This window comes from Anas platyrhynchos, chromosome 20, assembly GCF_047663525.1.
Source record: "Anas platyrhynchos isolate ZD024472 breed Pekin duck chromosome 20, IASCAAS_PekinDuck_T2T, whole genome shotgun sequence".
Taxonomy (NCBI): domain Eukaryota; kingdom Metazoa; phylum Chordata; class Aves; order Anseriformes; family Anatidae; genus Anas; species Anas platyrhynchos.
Genome location: NC_092606.1, coordinates 500472 through 516318, shown reverse-complemented (window position 1 = coordinate 516318; position 15847 = coordinate 500472). Strand labels below are relative to the sequence as shown.

The window sequence follows — 15847 nt, the reverse complement described above, 5'->3', positions numbered from 1 at the left end:
TTTATTTTAAGAATAATTAATGATAACTCAGTGGAAAAAAAAAAAGTCTTAATACATCTGAGGAGTGTCAATGGTAGATGGCTGCCACTGTACCTGCTGTGAGTCTTATTTAAAGCAGCCAAATATTTTCATAGCTGTGATTCATATTTTCATCTTCCTATGCCTGTGCTCTGCTTATTGCAAAAAAAAAAAAAAAGAACACCTTCAGGGGTAGGAAAAATAACATAAATCTATATATTCAAAATGGGAACAGACGGGCCAAGTGGAGGCGTTCTGCTCCTGCTGCCCACGGGGTGGGACGAGGGGGCCGGTGGGCGCAGAGTAGGGGGAGCGGGGCCGGACCGGCCACGCCAGGGCCCTTGGGAGGCCGCGGCTCTGAGCGGGCAGGAGCCCCCTGCGCGTGGTCACGAGCGGCTGCGCGATGCCTCGTGGCCCACCCCTGGATCGGGAAGGGCTGGCTGCAGGCCCAGCTGCCCAGCTCCTCGCTGTGCACAAATGTCTTTGAGGCATCTTTCTCCCCAGAATGGCTGGTTCTGCTATTTCTAAATATACTTCTTCTGCTACCACTTAAAACTTAATCATATCCTCAATGACTCATGCAGAAAAACGCTTAGCTAGATGGCAGATGAATTGAAAATAACAGGGATGCAAACACAGTCAAAGACAGTTGCTCTGGTTCTAAATTCTAGCATTTTCTAAGGCAAATTCCCCCCACACCACTGGGAAACATCACGCAGAATGCACCCCTCCCAGAAACACACTTGGGATTCACCACCGCAGCTCATTTCACATGGCTGGTGATCTGCTACTCACATGAGAAAGCAGCACAAAGTCACACGAGGGGCAAGCAATGGGAAGAGAGATGTGAGATGCAGCTCGGGGTCCTCAAAGGCCCCGTGCCCTCCCCGAGGGCGGCAGCGCCGTGCCGCAGAGCTCGCTGCCAGACCGCTGGCTGCAGCCCCGCTCCTCGGCCCGGACCTGAAGCGTGGCCCCGTGCTTCTTGGGCAGGCTGCGCCACAGCTCCGTGGCAGGGCCTTGCACAAATCTGCGTTAGCAATTTACACAGGTGAGGCACACACCGTCCTCATTAAAGTACTGGAGTGGCTGGAAATGAAGAAGATTCTTATCTGCTGCAGGAGGCTTCCAGGGATCAATATGTTCCAGCATATGTTTTAATACTTCCTGGTTCTCATATGTATCTCATGAGAATTCTTCATTTACCATTTTTTTCCCAGGGTTATGAAGCCAACTGTTTTCCTATGCGCATGTATGTGCTTTGAAGCAGTGAGCCGACTTTTATAAAAAAATCTCTTCTGTAGAAGGGGAAATGCGTGAAGCTGTGCTTCTAATCCAAACAGCCCATGATAAGATTACGTTGTGCACAGAGCCTTAGCTCTTCCTGCTGTGCGCTACTGTATTTAAGTGCTAAGCGCATGTTTGGGTAGATTATTTTTCCAGGAAGCGGCTACCTCCTTTTTCCAGAGGATACTATGTTTGATGTCTCTGTAATAGAAGATTATATTAAAACTGGTAGGTGAGTGGGCTGCACAGATTCACAGCTGGGGCAAAGAAAGCTGTTCTGAGTGCTGGTGCAGCCAGACAAGCACGATCTTACGGTAAGAAAACAAGGAAAAGGGTGTAAGCATGCGTGTGCTGGAGCATGGGGGAGCTGGAGCCCAGCACTGGCTGTTTTGGCTGCATGGCTGGCCCAGCATCACACACAGACCCACATGCTGCTCTGCAATTTCGCTGTCACAGCACACATGCTTAGCAACTAACATGATTTCTCATCAAGTCAGTTAATTAACAGGGAGGGCCCTTAAGGTTGGAAAAGACCAAGGGTTGACCGGCTTGATTTTAATCCAACAGCAGAAGACATCTGCAAGAAGTAAGAGATCCAGCAGGTGCTGAAACCTTATTCCTAAAAGGTGAGATTCACAGCTCGAAACAAAGACAGCCCATGAAGCTCAGCTGGAATGCACCCCAAGCAGTGCAGCTCAGCTCTTCTGCTTGGGCAGTTTCTGTGCAGCTCCCCGGGCTGATTCCAACCACTTGACTGGTCCCAGTGACCCTAGCACCCTGGTAGCCGGCTTACAGCAGGCAAACAGAAGTCAGCCTACACTGCAGCAGTGTTCACAGCCCTGGACAGAGGAGTGCAGGAGCTGTAACCGCATCATTGTGCAAAGAGCAAGGAGGGACTTTGGGAAGCCACGTAGCCCCTTCCCCATCCCAAGAAGGGCCAACTGTTCCCATTGCTGCTGGCAGACATTTGTCTAGCTGGTCCTCAAAGACCCTCAAGCTCAATCTCCTCTGCAGGTCACCTCTGCCAGCCATTCACCAGCTTCCCTGTGAGGCAGCTTTTGCTAACGCCTTACCTGAATCTTTCTCACCAGTCAGAGATCTTTATTTCTTGTTCCAGACAATACATCAGTGGGCAGCACATTGTTCTCTTCCTTCCTGTAAGAGCAATTTCTATACTTTCAGACTCCTTGGCCTCAGCCCACTCCTCTGCAGGCTGACATTCTTCCAACCGCTCCTTATTGTCGCGTTCTCCAGACAGACACAATAGATATGACAGGGCAGAAATAAGATGACTCAGTAGACAGCTCCAGAGCTGCCTGCCCTGGCATTTTGTACAGAGCTGTGGGTGCTGCTGGTTGACGTGGTCCTGGAAATCAAGGGGGACCTTCTTTTGTTGTAGGCAGAAGCTGCAGAGCAAGGCGGGGGATGGAGTGGCATGGGGACATGCCACGTGGAACAAAACAGGGACTTGCTTTTTGGCCTTATTGCCTGAAAGACTATTTGAAAATAATTGAAAGATGGAACCTTTTATGTGGTTTATGATGCTTTAATCAAGGTTTTTTAAATTAACCTACCTTGCTTTAAGCCACTGAGAGTTCATTTCACCCTCACTGAGGACATCACAATGCACCTGGTGATAACGTGGCAAGGGGGGGCAGCGGGGCTGGGCAGCATACACCACACCAGCTGGGCAACAGCCAGCAACACCTGGAGAAAGTTAACCCAATAATCCAAATATAAGCACAGTCTCCAGCTAAGGTGTGCTTGGCTTTGTGCTAGACATGAAACAGTTTGCTGTCATTTCAAATAAGGATCAGGAATAAAAAAGAAGAATTCATGCTTTGTAATTAAAAAAAATATTTTACATCACATACTCCTTGCTGTCATTTAGACAAAGGCTAGTGACTGACAGCTGTGCAGGTGAGCAGACCAGAGCCCTCTGTGAGGAATTGGGATAAGCAGGGTTTTAAGTACGGAAAGAGAAGGAAGTGCTGGGACTGACACCACACTGCCTCTTCCCTGCCCACAGCAGCTGCCCAGGGTCGGAGGCAGGGTGCAGTGAGGAAGGCAGGCAGGAGGCAGAGGGTGAGGAAGACCAGGCTGGAGAGCTGCAAGAAATGGCTCCAAAGGTTTACTTTTTCAGTTCATATGCTATCTTCAAGTAATCACACCTCTCCCTCACCATCTCCCTTGGTGGAGGAAACACCTGGAGTCCCTGGTCCTGCTGCCTCAAGAGCTTCTACGGGGAAATGGCCCCATTTGCTCTTGACCCTGTTTTGGGCTGAAAGAAAACCCAGGAGGGATTGGGCTCTTGCTGAGCCACTGCTTCAGCACAAGCAATCCTGAAAATCACAAAATGCTGGCAGACGGAAAGCATCTTGCTCTTTGTTGAGCGTGGGGGAAAGGTGTTTGAGAAAACCAAACAATACAGGGGAAGGAAAATTTAAGTCACTTATAACAGGTGCTTTCATAGTGCTTTCCTTAAAGACCTGAATACCTGTGGAAGAAATGAGGATGAAATAAGAAAAGATTTATTGAGTCTCAAAGCCTCCAGTTAAAATTAAATGCGGTGAGAAAAGTGGCTTTCCACATTTAATTGTCTTTTCCACAGTAACTGTGTGTCAGTCTCTTCTAAAAGCCTATTAATTCTGTAATTTAGTGCTAGCAAGAGCTTGGAGACAGACAAAACCACCACTGGGTTTTTTTCTTAATTCATTGACTAACTGTCATCAGGCATCAGTGTTAGGGGTGCTTTCTCCTTGAAGACTCCAAATACTAAAAATTAAAAACTTTTTATAGTCTATTTAATAAAAAAAGTGCTGGCACATCAGTTAATAGAATGGATTCTATGACATTGTATGTTAGGATTTAATTATGGCTAAAAATAACCTGACATGTCAGAAGAACTACAGAGAAAACACTTCTCCAAGCACAAGGAGGAATTAGCTCAGATGACTTCTGTGGTTAGATGTAATTTATTTGTTTAACCACAATTTTAGAGTTTATTCTGAAACTGGATAGAGGTGGTAATGGAGTTAGTAACCCAAGGAAGGGCTGGTAGGTCTATAACTGGCTATGCAACCTCAAACGTCAAGTAAACTGCCAAAAAAATCCACGTTACTTCAGAGTCAGCAGCAGCAAAGCGACATTCACATTCTTGTCTTTACAAATTGATAGGAAAGATCCTCAAGCAGGTAATCAAAGTCATCTGCACAAGAAATGGCCTCACTGCTCTGCACCGTCCTGCAGGAGGACAGACCGAGGGTGCCCAGACACCACTGCTGGCTGCATGGGGACAGGCAGGCGGCTCGCTGCCGTGACTCACCTCAAGCTGTGCACAGAGAGGATCATTTTTTCAAGTCCCAATGTCACCAGAAGGGCCCTGCAGCTCGCTCTGGGAGCATAGGCAGCCCACACTGAGCCACCCAGTACCTGCTGGCATCCAAGCCCACTTCTGAGCAATCAGTGATGTGCAAATGGGCGATCTGGGTGATCCTGGGTCACTTTGGTGCCTCAAGTAATACCAGCAGGGAACCTGAAGGGTCAGCTTAAACAAGAACTAGCATCAGAAATGAGTAGCTCCTGTGCTGGAGGGGAAAATAAACAAACAAACAAACACACATGAGCAAAACACCTTTACTTTCTACACAATTCACCCATTAGAGTTTTTCTTGCATTATTTCAGATAAATCAGGATGCAATTTCTCTACAACCTTCCTGCAATTTAAGCAGAAGGCAATAGGAATGTTTTTCATTATTTTGCCAGCTGTTTCAGTTTCTCAGGCCTGCTGTAAACTAGAGTAGGTTTTATAGCTGGCAAAATGTGAAATTTAAACAGATTGTTTGCCTATTCTAATGTATTTTAATGAAGTGCCTCATCTTGTTTCTCAAGCAAGGCTTCCACATAATTTAAGTTTTCCCTTAGTCATTTGTTGTTTAGTTCCTCCTGGAAAGGGGCTGCACTACCAAGGGAAATGCTGCTGCTTGTGCCCTGTCTGGGTTCCTGTCCCCAAAGCCCAGGGCAGCAGCCCGGGAGCTGATGCAGCCCGAGCTGCAGGAGGAGCCCCCTGGCTGCTCCAGGGGAGGGACAGCAGTGACCAGCTTGGGCACACCTGGGCTGCGAGGGCGATCTCCTGCTGCACAGTAAAGCCAAGATCATGCTCCGAGTTCAATATAGTGTCATCTGCCTGTGGTAATCCTGTCCAGCATGGATAGGATCCGAGGGAAAGCCATGCCATCATGATAGGAAGGGAAGGATGAGGCTCCAGGGAGAGCTGCAGGCAAGTCCATGCAGATGTGCAACTTGCAGTGACATTTTCAGGAGCTGCCATTAAAGAACAAGGAGGAAAAAATGGAAATGTGCATATGAAAGATGAAATTGCATCTCTACAGAGGGCCCAAATAAAACCAAGATGCCAGATAAAAGCCACCACAATATTTTGGAAGAAGATTCTGGTGAAATCCAAGAAGTGTGCATACTGTATTTTACATTCTGCAATTCATTTCACTCCAACAGACCTGTTAGAAACCTAGGAGACACAGAGGAGTATTTACTGTCTAATTTTATACTTCCAACTCAGTTGCCTGAATCAAAAGCCTGGGAACACACCATCAACATTGCCTGACACGCAGCCAGGGCAGGGCCAGGGAGTGCAGAACCCAACGTTGTAGACAACGCTCTCTTTCTGCCTGGATGTTTCTCACCATCCCTGCACAGGTGACGTGCTGAGCTCAGAACGGGAGGTTGCTGTGGCATCCCACACAGCGTGCCCTGACCATTACAATGCATGCAGCTGGGGGGCAGCTGGCCTCTCCCGGTCTCATTGTATGCTGGCAGTATGCATGCCTTGGCTGCACAATCACTTTGCCCTCTAGTCCCACGTATGCAAATATAGAGACTTTGAAAGTCTTAAAACCGGTCTGGTAATTTGTTCCCCTGTGATTCTACCAAAAGGACAAAAGAAAAAAAAATCTCCTCTTAGATTCAAGGTTTCCAAATTCACGGCCGATATTTTTGCATATTCTTTCTTCCCCGCTTTAAAACCACCAGCTCAACTTCCTGCTGGAGAAGATAAACAACTGCATTTCAAACCAGATTCAATGACCAACATGACATTGTGAAGGACATACCAGCATTTGTCATCTCTCCAGATGAGTTGTTAAGCATTTATAGAAACATTTTCTCCCTGGCACAGCTTAAACTAAGTACTTATCTAATTTCCTCTAGAGAAATGTGTTGGAAAAATCAGTAAGATAAATCTGTCATCATAAATAGTAATAAACAACTACCCTGGCAATGTTGCTTATTTAGCAAAGTTATTTGAATATTAATGGTTTTTACAGGTACGCCTCCATGGTAAGAATCCAGGAGGGTGATAACTCAGAACTAAATAGAGAATTCCCGAGTTTCAATCACAAGGCATAATTTGGGTAAGGTTATTCTAGTCAACTGTGTATGTAGTAATATACTTTACAGCATATACATACAGTGATCGGAGAACTGTTCCCAGTTTGGACTACTTACACCTCTCTCAGAAGAAACTCTTCATTGCATACGTCAAGCGATGTGTCAGAAAGATGAGCTCAAAGGACAGGAGACTGAAGGACGTCAGGAGAGTGGTTATGAACTTTAGAATATTTTTAGATATTCCCCCACTCCACAGCCCTCAGGTACCACCTCACCCTTCCCCGCCAACGCACGCTCCTGTTTGAGCTCAGCAGCAGTGCCCAGCTCCCAGCCCGTCCTCCACCAGCAGGGCTCAGGAGGTGCCCGAGAGCTCCAGGGCACCAGATCAGGGCTGGGGAGGTGCAGCTGAGGGGACCTGGTGGGAGCCCTGGCACCACTGCTCCCACCAGGAACAGGGCACTGGGTACCTGTGCTCCCAGCCCCAAAGCTCCTAGTCTCTGCTATCTACAGACAGGTGTAGGAAGTGGTGGTAAAGGCGGGCAGTAAAAAGAATCAGGAGAGATACAGGAAGGCTCCAGGGACCCAGCTGGCAGGCAGCTTTCATGCAGGAAGGTTTATCCCAGAGGTGCACAGGCTGAGACAGCAGCTAGCACAAACACCCAAACAAACATTATACAGAGGAACCTGCCAAAGACTGCTTTCTGCTGTGGCCTGACCCAGTTCAGTGTTTATTTTTAGTCTCATTTGGTACATAAACAAAGCCCATGAGATCTCTCCACATACACGTGGATCTGCGTGTATCTGTGCTATTTTGCTTCCCCCAGCTGAAATCCAGGGCTGGGATGGCAAAGAGGTGGAGTTCCTGCAAGTCTTATGGCAGTAAGTGGCTGGATAGTTCAGAAATCCTTTATTAAGAGGAAGCCTGACGAACAGGCTTGAACTTTTTAAAGATGAAAGACACTGCACAGCACTAAGATGATTTTGTAGGAAACCAGGTTTCACCATTGCCACAGCTTGTTAAACAGCTGCAGTGAAATACAACATGCTGGGAATGCGAAGGGTCAAAGCCTACACGTGCTGCTCAAAAACAAACCGATTTCCACTTCCATCAAGATGTTGGATCCCATGCCCAGGTGGTATCCACATCTATAGGGAAGGATAGAGGAATGCTCACTATTATCACAAAAAACCCAAACAACAACTTTGTGTGCAAACAAACAGTAGAGGATTTCCATCACTGTTTGACAGGTCCGATTCTTCCCCGAAGACGTTTACAGCTTGAGCTGCCCTCCGGAGCACAAGCGCCACGCTACCCCCAGATGGGTGCCAGGCGTGAAGGGCGAGGTGCAGCACCCAACGCGCTCCTCGGTCTCAGTGCAGAACCCTGCGCGGTGCCAGGGCTGCTCTCAGCACGGAGCCGCCCGGAGAGCAAAGCCCCGCACCCTGCGCCTGCCGGGGCAGCAGGGATGTCTCGGGCTCCTTTGATGTTGGCAGCAGGAGACATCACAGCAGCATGAAGATGCTTATTATCCCCTTGGGTTCTTTTATTTGTCATGGATTTCAGCCTGTTGTATAATACACATTTTTCAAGTTAAGCATCAAAACAATGAATACAAACGAGCAAGGAAGTGTTCACTTGCTGAAGGAGGAGAATTACTAAGAGCAACATCATGCAGTATTATAATGCATTTCCTACTACTACACCATTTGTATTAATGTATTAGAGACATCTACAAAGACAAATTGCGGCTTAGTTCAAAGGGAAGAGCACTCAGATGTCTGTAAAACACTGCAGGCTGCTATCAGCAACCATCTCCTGAAACAACACTTGGATTTTCAGCTCTTTCCTGGCATAAAGAGAAATGCTCTCCGACTCCCCCCCTTTCCAGCTGTACTGCCTCGCTGGCTGCACGCAGATGCCCCCAGGCACTGTGAAAAGGGTCAGCTTCTGTCCCCAGCCGGGGAGAGAGGTGGGACTGGCCAGCCGTGCTCAGCCACATCATCCCAGTCATCCCCTAGAACAGTTTATTGCATTTCTTGGTCTAAGTGAAGGTTCAACTACCGCATATCAAGTATATTACATACATTGCTGTAAGTTTCTCAGTGCGCCTCTGGCACAGACGACTGTACTAATAGAAATCCAGACCTGTTTTAGTTCAATTTGAATCACAGAAGTGGCAAAAATGCCTGGAATAAAAGTAGGGATACAACCCCGGAACAGCAAAGGCTGGAACACCCAGGCTATTAAGGTGAAAAAGCTCCCAACAACATCACTAGGACTAGGAACACAGGTCCTGTTAACCTGTGTTCCTAGGACTCGCAGGACCCAGGGCCAAGACAGCTCTCAACCACTTCAGTCCTTGCTCCAGCTCCAGAGTCATCCAAGCACAAGAGGGAGTCACGGCGTGGCTGCTCGCCCCACCACCAGCCACCAAACACTGAGCTCAACGTGGACTGACTGCAAGCCCTGCGTGAAATGCTCGGGCTGCCAGGACCCAGCCCCGCCAGCCCACCCCTGCAGCAGTGCTGGGCTCGGACCTGGGAGAAACACCTGGTTTTGTGGACAGCATACGGCCAGCACTAGGGAACTGGCTAGAGATTGAACCTTGGGAATTCAGAGTCCCCAAGAAATTCAACCCCCACATGCCCTATCACTAAATTTATGAATAGGTCGTAAACTCACGGTAAGAAAATACAGAGCACTAACCTTATTAGTGTTTGTTCTCTTGGAAACTGCACAGGTGCCAAAGAGTCAGGAAGAAAACGGCACTGCTGTGCTTTTGTTCCCAAAACACTCATTTTAACGGTGACTCTGAGCAGACCTGGGATCCAAGCCCTCGGGAGAAGGGAACACAGTCATCAGCTTCCTGGCACAAGATTATACTGACTTGTAACTTCAAAACAAAAAATAATCAGCAAGAACTAGATTTACACTGCTTTAGGTTTGAGAATACAACTCTAGAAGTAACAAAAAAATGGAGACACTGCTAAGGAAAAAAAGGGGAGGGGGGAAAAAATCTCTTTATGCTAATTTGATGAGTTTTCTTCAAATGCTGAAGGCCAGGAAGAAATCGGCAACACCTGCTCCCACCTGCAGACCATTTACCAGGATCTTTAATCTTCGCAGAAGCAAAATAATGTCTGAGGATCCAGACTGACAGGAGAGTCCAACAGGAAGCATCACTGTGCTCGCAGAAGGCACCCACCTACCGGCAGAGGCAGGCAGACGCCTGTAGGAAGCTGCAAAGCATCACCCTCTCCCTGCACCAGTCTCCTTGCTAACTCAAAAAGTCACTAAAAACAATGTAATATCATAAACCTATCAACTTACCTCAGAAGTAAAATCAATATAAAACCAGTGCGTCTTCCAAGATTTCTCCTTTCTAAGGCCTGGACAGAGCCTTCCCCGATTGCTGGCAGCTTGTGGGAGAGCAGAGGGGCAGGATCTGAAGCACCAAATTCCCCATGGCTTTCAGCTCGGGGTATCTGCACCAGGTGTGTTGCATTTTGCACTGTGTCCTTCCTTCTCCAACCAGTTATATGTTGGCGGTCTGCTGACTGCTTAATTAGCTTAAATGGAGTTTGAAATTTCTGGTACTTGGCTAACATAGACTGGTCTCTTACCCTTTGAGGATGCCATGCTGATTTGCACTCTTCTCTGCTTCTTGCTCATCATTCCTCACCCTTCATCAGTGTAATTAGTACTGCAAATGAGCACTGCACCACAGGTGTGCAGGCCTTCCCTCCCTCCCATGCTTCTCTGTGGCTGAAAGTATGATTTTATCTATTTGCTTTCCATAGCAGCCGTGCATTCCTTTACAGCACTACAACATCACCCCCGAGAGCTAAACCCCTCAGAACCTGCCACCTGTACCAAACAGAAGTGATGTGCGCGCTGACCAGGCTGATGTGCGTCGGGAACCATTTGCCTTGCGCAGCCCTTCATTCCTTCTTGCCAGAAAGAAGAAAGGAAAAAAAGAGGAACCAGGCGCGGCATTCCCCTTCCAGTGCCTCGCCGTGCCAGGCTGTCCCTGTGGTGCACCGGGCCCCCAGCAAAGCAGTGGGGGTGGGCGTGGGGGTGCTCTCCCCCAGGTGCTCAGGACCCCCTGTAGCTGCGTTTCCCCACCAGGGACCGGGGGGAGCCCAGGGCCGATGCCGCGGCCGTGCTGCAGCTGGGGCGCGTGGAGCGGCACCCGGGGATGTGACAGCTCGGTGGGTGTGCTCGCAGGCAGCCCAGCGGCCACGGCATCAGCTACGGGGCCCTGCGGCTGCCCGGCAGCTTACTCGCAAGAAACACGTCCTTATTTTACACAGAGGCAGAGAAATGGGGAAAACCTGCCCAGCGAGCAAAGTCACTTTTGAAGAAATAGCTAAAAAGAAGTTAACTGGTTTCTAAGCTAAAAAGAAATTAGCAGAGGGAAAGAAAAAGACTGCAGCCAAGGCGTCAGGGCCCAGAGTTTCAAGGGTGGCCTTCTCCTCTGCGATTGCTAATTGCATTCGTACCTCGCTTCAAAGAGGCTTTCGGTGGTGCACGGTTCTGAAGGAGCAGAGAGCAGAAGTTAAAGCCGCCTGTGCTGACTGCAACCTGCAGCAACTGGAGGGCTCTCTGCAGCCCCTGGGTGGCAGAAATGTCGGGACACAGCCAGTGCTGCAACACCCACAAAGCTTCCTTCACGGGAACAGCCGTAACACCAACACTGCACACTCCAGGGCTGTGCCGCTCTCAGTTGTCCACAGGCTGAGTTGCACATCAGCTGTGATCCTCTTGTTCCCCAGATCCATTTTCCTTTACGTGAACACGAAACTCACTTCACTGTGGTTTTGAGTTGCCTGTTCATATTGCAGGGAGATAACTCTGCGTCAGAGGGGGGAGTGCCTGCTGGGAGGGAAGGTGAGCTTCGGGCAGCGTGCTCAGCAGCCGCTGCCAAACTGGATGCTTCCTGCTGGTACCCAGCAGGCAGAGATCTTTGGCAGTTGGATTGGGTGCTCTTCTCGAGGAGGGCTTCCAGCCTGCTGTCATCCTCAACAGCAGCAGTCCCTGTGATGGAGCCTGGACACCTCCACCTCGCCCACACCTGGGAGGAATCCTGCCAGCCCCAGCCCAGGGGGACGCAGCACTCAGAGCAGCTGCAACAACTATGCAGAAAAACACTTTTTTTTTGGGCAACATTATTACTTCGAGTTCTCCTGTATTATGAACACACATAAAGCACACAGTAAAAAGTATCCAAGTGGATATAATAAAACTGAATTTAATGACACACACCATTGAATCCAAGCACCTTTTAAATTCTCTGGCTCAACATACAACAAACAAGTCTTGCAATTTGTGAACATTTGTTAAAATCAGTTAATGATACTTCATTCTTAGTGTGTGAAAACAATATAGCAGACCTATATCCCTAAATTCCCAGGACAGGACTAATGACTGACATCATCATAAACTCTGGGTTGTTGAATGTGGTTGTTTTTTTGTTTGTTTATTTTACTGCACCAGACTTTTTAGTCATAATAAATAAATAAATATTGTTTTTCCTTTTACTGCATGCTGTAGGATATGGACAGCAATAATGGCTGAGAATAAAACTGCTGCCTTCCATTTCTAGCTGCTGGTCATACTGAGAATTAACCCTTTCAGCTCATACAATTAAGGTTTTTGTTTCAGAACTGAGCGTCCTAGTTGCTGTATGTTCTGCTGTCCCACATGCTGCAGTCCAGCTTAGTCCAGCAATCATTTGAAATTAAAGTTATATGCTGCAGCTTCTGTCTGCCTCCACCCTCAGCTTAGCTCCCACTCAGCTGCAATTACCACTACCCGGTGAGCGACTTGTGGCAGGTATTCACCCCTGAATCCACCCCGAGCACACAGTTCACAGGGTGCCTCGTTACCTCTGACTGCAGAGAGGCAAGACAGGAAGCTGGGAAAATGATGAATTCAGTGCTTGCTTTCCAGGAATGTTAGCACAATGATATCCTTGCTTGGTTTTCGGACTGATCCACACAAATGATTAAAGCATTTTATGCTGAGTACAGAAATGTACTCCTTCTTGAAAAATCAAGCATCTTAAAATCTTTGTAATTCAGACAACTACAGGTCTTCATTTTGTTACTAAACTGTTTGGTGTTACCGTTTTTCTCTCTGTAAGAGGGAACATAACCTTCCTGCCCAACAGAGTTGTCTGAATCACATGTCTTTATGCACAATACTAATATTTTCTAAGGCAATAGAAATCCTTATTTTTGCAAGGCACTCTACTACTTCTGCATGCTACCTGACCAAAACCACTGCATTTAAAGTTCTCTGTAATGGCTGAAGGTTACATATATATTCCACATTACTACAGGGAAAACGTGTGTAGTCTTCTAAATGCGCAATGTTCATCTTTTAATGGGATCTAATGAATTGTGTATATGAGGTCTGCCCCTCAGAAACATCTTGTTACTGACAAGATTCAGAGTTTACCAGCAGTGCTGGAACCGACAAGCAGGTCTCGGGCAACAGGACCACACGGCTCATTCACAGCCCTGCCCAACTCAGAAGTGAATGCATCGTTTTTTGAAATGCCATTTCAAATCAGCACCAATCCTCTATGCAGACAAACAGCAACAAAAATACAGTGGTAAAGCAGAGGTCACCAAATGCAATGGGATCTCTGGGAAAGATGAGTCAGATGAGCAATTTTCTGGACATTGTTTACAAATACAGCCAATTTTCATTTGGTTTTGAATGAACTTGTTTTTCCTTTTTTTTTCTCTCTCTCTCTCTTTTTTTTTTTTTTCCCTCTACAAGCACAATCATCCTTTCTTATCTTCTTCCATCTCTCCCTGGCATATGGCATTTTCATCTTGCTAATAGGATTACATTTTCTCCTGCCAGGCTGTACCAATCACAGAATTTTGTTCCAGACTTTCACTGCTTCTATCACAACCTTGCTGCTATTAGCAAATGTCAGCCTTGTAGCATGAAGGTGTGGGGAAGGAAAAAAAATAAAGAAAAGGAGAGAGGGGGAAAAAGAAAAATAAAAAAAAAGGGAGAGGAGTGTTGGTGGCAGCTGTGGAAAATCCCAGGGCAGGTGGTGGAGCCCAGGGGCTGGGGCATGAGCAGCCACGGCCTCCCCTGCAGCAGCTGGAGCCTGGGCACAAGCCGGGGGACTTGGCACAGCCGCGGCCACATCCTGCCACCGGGAACCTGGAGCAGGCGTGGCAGGAGTCCAGGCAATGAACAAGGGTTTCCCAGATGTTTCACACCCGTAAAGAAAAGAGAAAAATAGCTAAATTATTTCTTGGGACGGCACCTTAGGCCTAAGAGGAGCAGGGGATTCCAGCTGCCCCGGCGGTGGCTGCGCCCTGCCACGAGGGGCTCACCCCCGTGGGCCAGCGCCAGGCAGCTCCACCTGTGGATGGGGCTGGTGTACAGATGCAGACGTGCCTGCCCTTCCCTGCAAATCTTGCAGGAAGAATTAATTAGTTCAGATGATAAAGCACGATGGGGAAGGAGAATCAAGGTTAATAACAGATATTAATAAAATATCAGCAAGGAAAAATGACTAGTTGTGTCCCAGCTAAGCCATTTGCATGAGCATAATATGTCCCTGTCTTAGCAAGTGGTTATTTCTTGATAGATCAGGAGGGGGAAATAACAGATGAAATAATGCTGCAAGATTTCAGCTCCATGCGGAAGCTCTGCTCGATGCTCTGCTAGGAACAAACCTGGTGCCACAAAAGGAGCAAATGTGGTGGCTGCGAGCACTAATTAGCCTGGAAGCTGTTACTGAAATGTGTTTCGAGGGGGATTCCAGCCTGGTGCAACATTGCCTACAATAATAGAGAGGGCAATCTGCAAGCAATTATCTTTCCTCTGTTGGCACTGGGTAGCCATCTTCATCGCTTACATGGCTGTGCTTGGAGAGAGCAGTCCTGCGGGAAGAGGAGGCAAGCAGAATAACGTCCCTGGGGCGGTGGATTTGGGACCTCCTGGCAGAGCAGCGCTGCGGTGAGCTGCATTTCCTGGTACCCCCTGGACCTTCGCACCCCCCTTGCACAGACAGGAGGGAAGAGCGATGCCCTTCTACAGTGAGGCCAGGGGTCTGATCCCAGTTGAAGGGGCAGGGGCGCTATGAAACCTGCTGCAAACCCCGCACAGATCCCAGCCCAGCCTTTGCTCAAGTACCTTGGAGATGACGGTAAAAAACACAGCACTTAAAATGTAATCTTAAATAGAACATAAGCTATAATGAATAATGTATGTAGGCAGGAAGATCTTCCCTCAGCACACAAGACAGAAGCCCAATCTCAATTCCTTTCACTCGCACCATGCTTTATTTCTAAGGAACAGGTTTGTAGAGTGGGGAAATAGGGACACGCCAGCAGACTGTCAGTTGTCGTCCTGTCTCAAAATGTGACCCACATTTTCCTTCCGCTGTTCCTAAATATTGCACTTTATCATTCCCATTAAGTTTCCTATTAAGTGTTCCCACTGGAAGTACGGTGAGGGAGGCACACTAGTTTATTTGTAGTTTTACCACCCAACTAATTACTTGCCCACAAGCTGTGAAGCAGTCAGAGACGCACAACAGGCAAATGCTTTGATAGGTGTACAGAAAATAACACTTTACCTTTGACTAATGTCAAATGTCCTCACCTGGTCTAAGATCTGAAGGACAGTAATAAAAAGAACAACAATAAAACGCAAAGTCCATTCAAAGGTGTACAAAATTCATTTTTCCATCCACTTATATCATCAGAAGGGAAATGGAAATTCACCTCTTCTGTCTCACTCTTCCAGAAAAAGAGGAAAGCTTTAATCCAGAACTTTCTCTCTAGAAAAAGTCCCCAGACGCAGGTTTGGGACAGACAGTGAGAGCACAGCATTCACATGCACTTCACACAGCCTGAACTGATTGGTTCTGTTTCAAAAAATGAAACATTCTTTTTAAAAACATGAATCCCTCCCCAGTACAAAGAAAACAAGGATCTGCTGTGTTCCATGATTTGTATTGATTTATGTCACTCAAAAAATTTCTCACCATACAGGCTTTTAATAACTTAGCAGTGAAATGAAAAGATGCTTTCATGCTGCTCAAAGAAGGTTAACGTATTATGAAAAAGAGTGTATTTGCATTTAATGAGTAAATTGTA

General features: G+C 47.4%; 1 long non-coding RNA gene across 1 annotated transcript; it reads right to left on the bottom strand.

Annotated features, from left to right (window-relative positions):
- Window positions 1–4924: 4924 nt before the first annotated feature.
- Window positions 4925–10339, bottom strand: LOC110352988 (uncharacterized). The gene is made up of 2 exons (XR_002402874.4): window positions 10041–10339; window positions 4925–5626 (listed from the first exon to the last, which is right to left on the bottom strand). It is a non-coding gene; the product is annotated as an uncharacterized lncRNA (long non-coding RNA).
- Between the last annotated feature and the right edge of the window lie 5508 nt (window positions 10340–15847).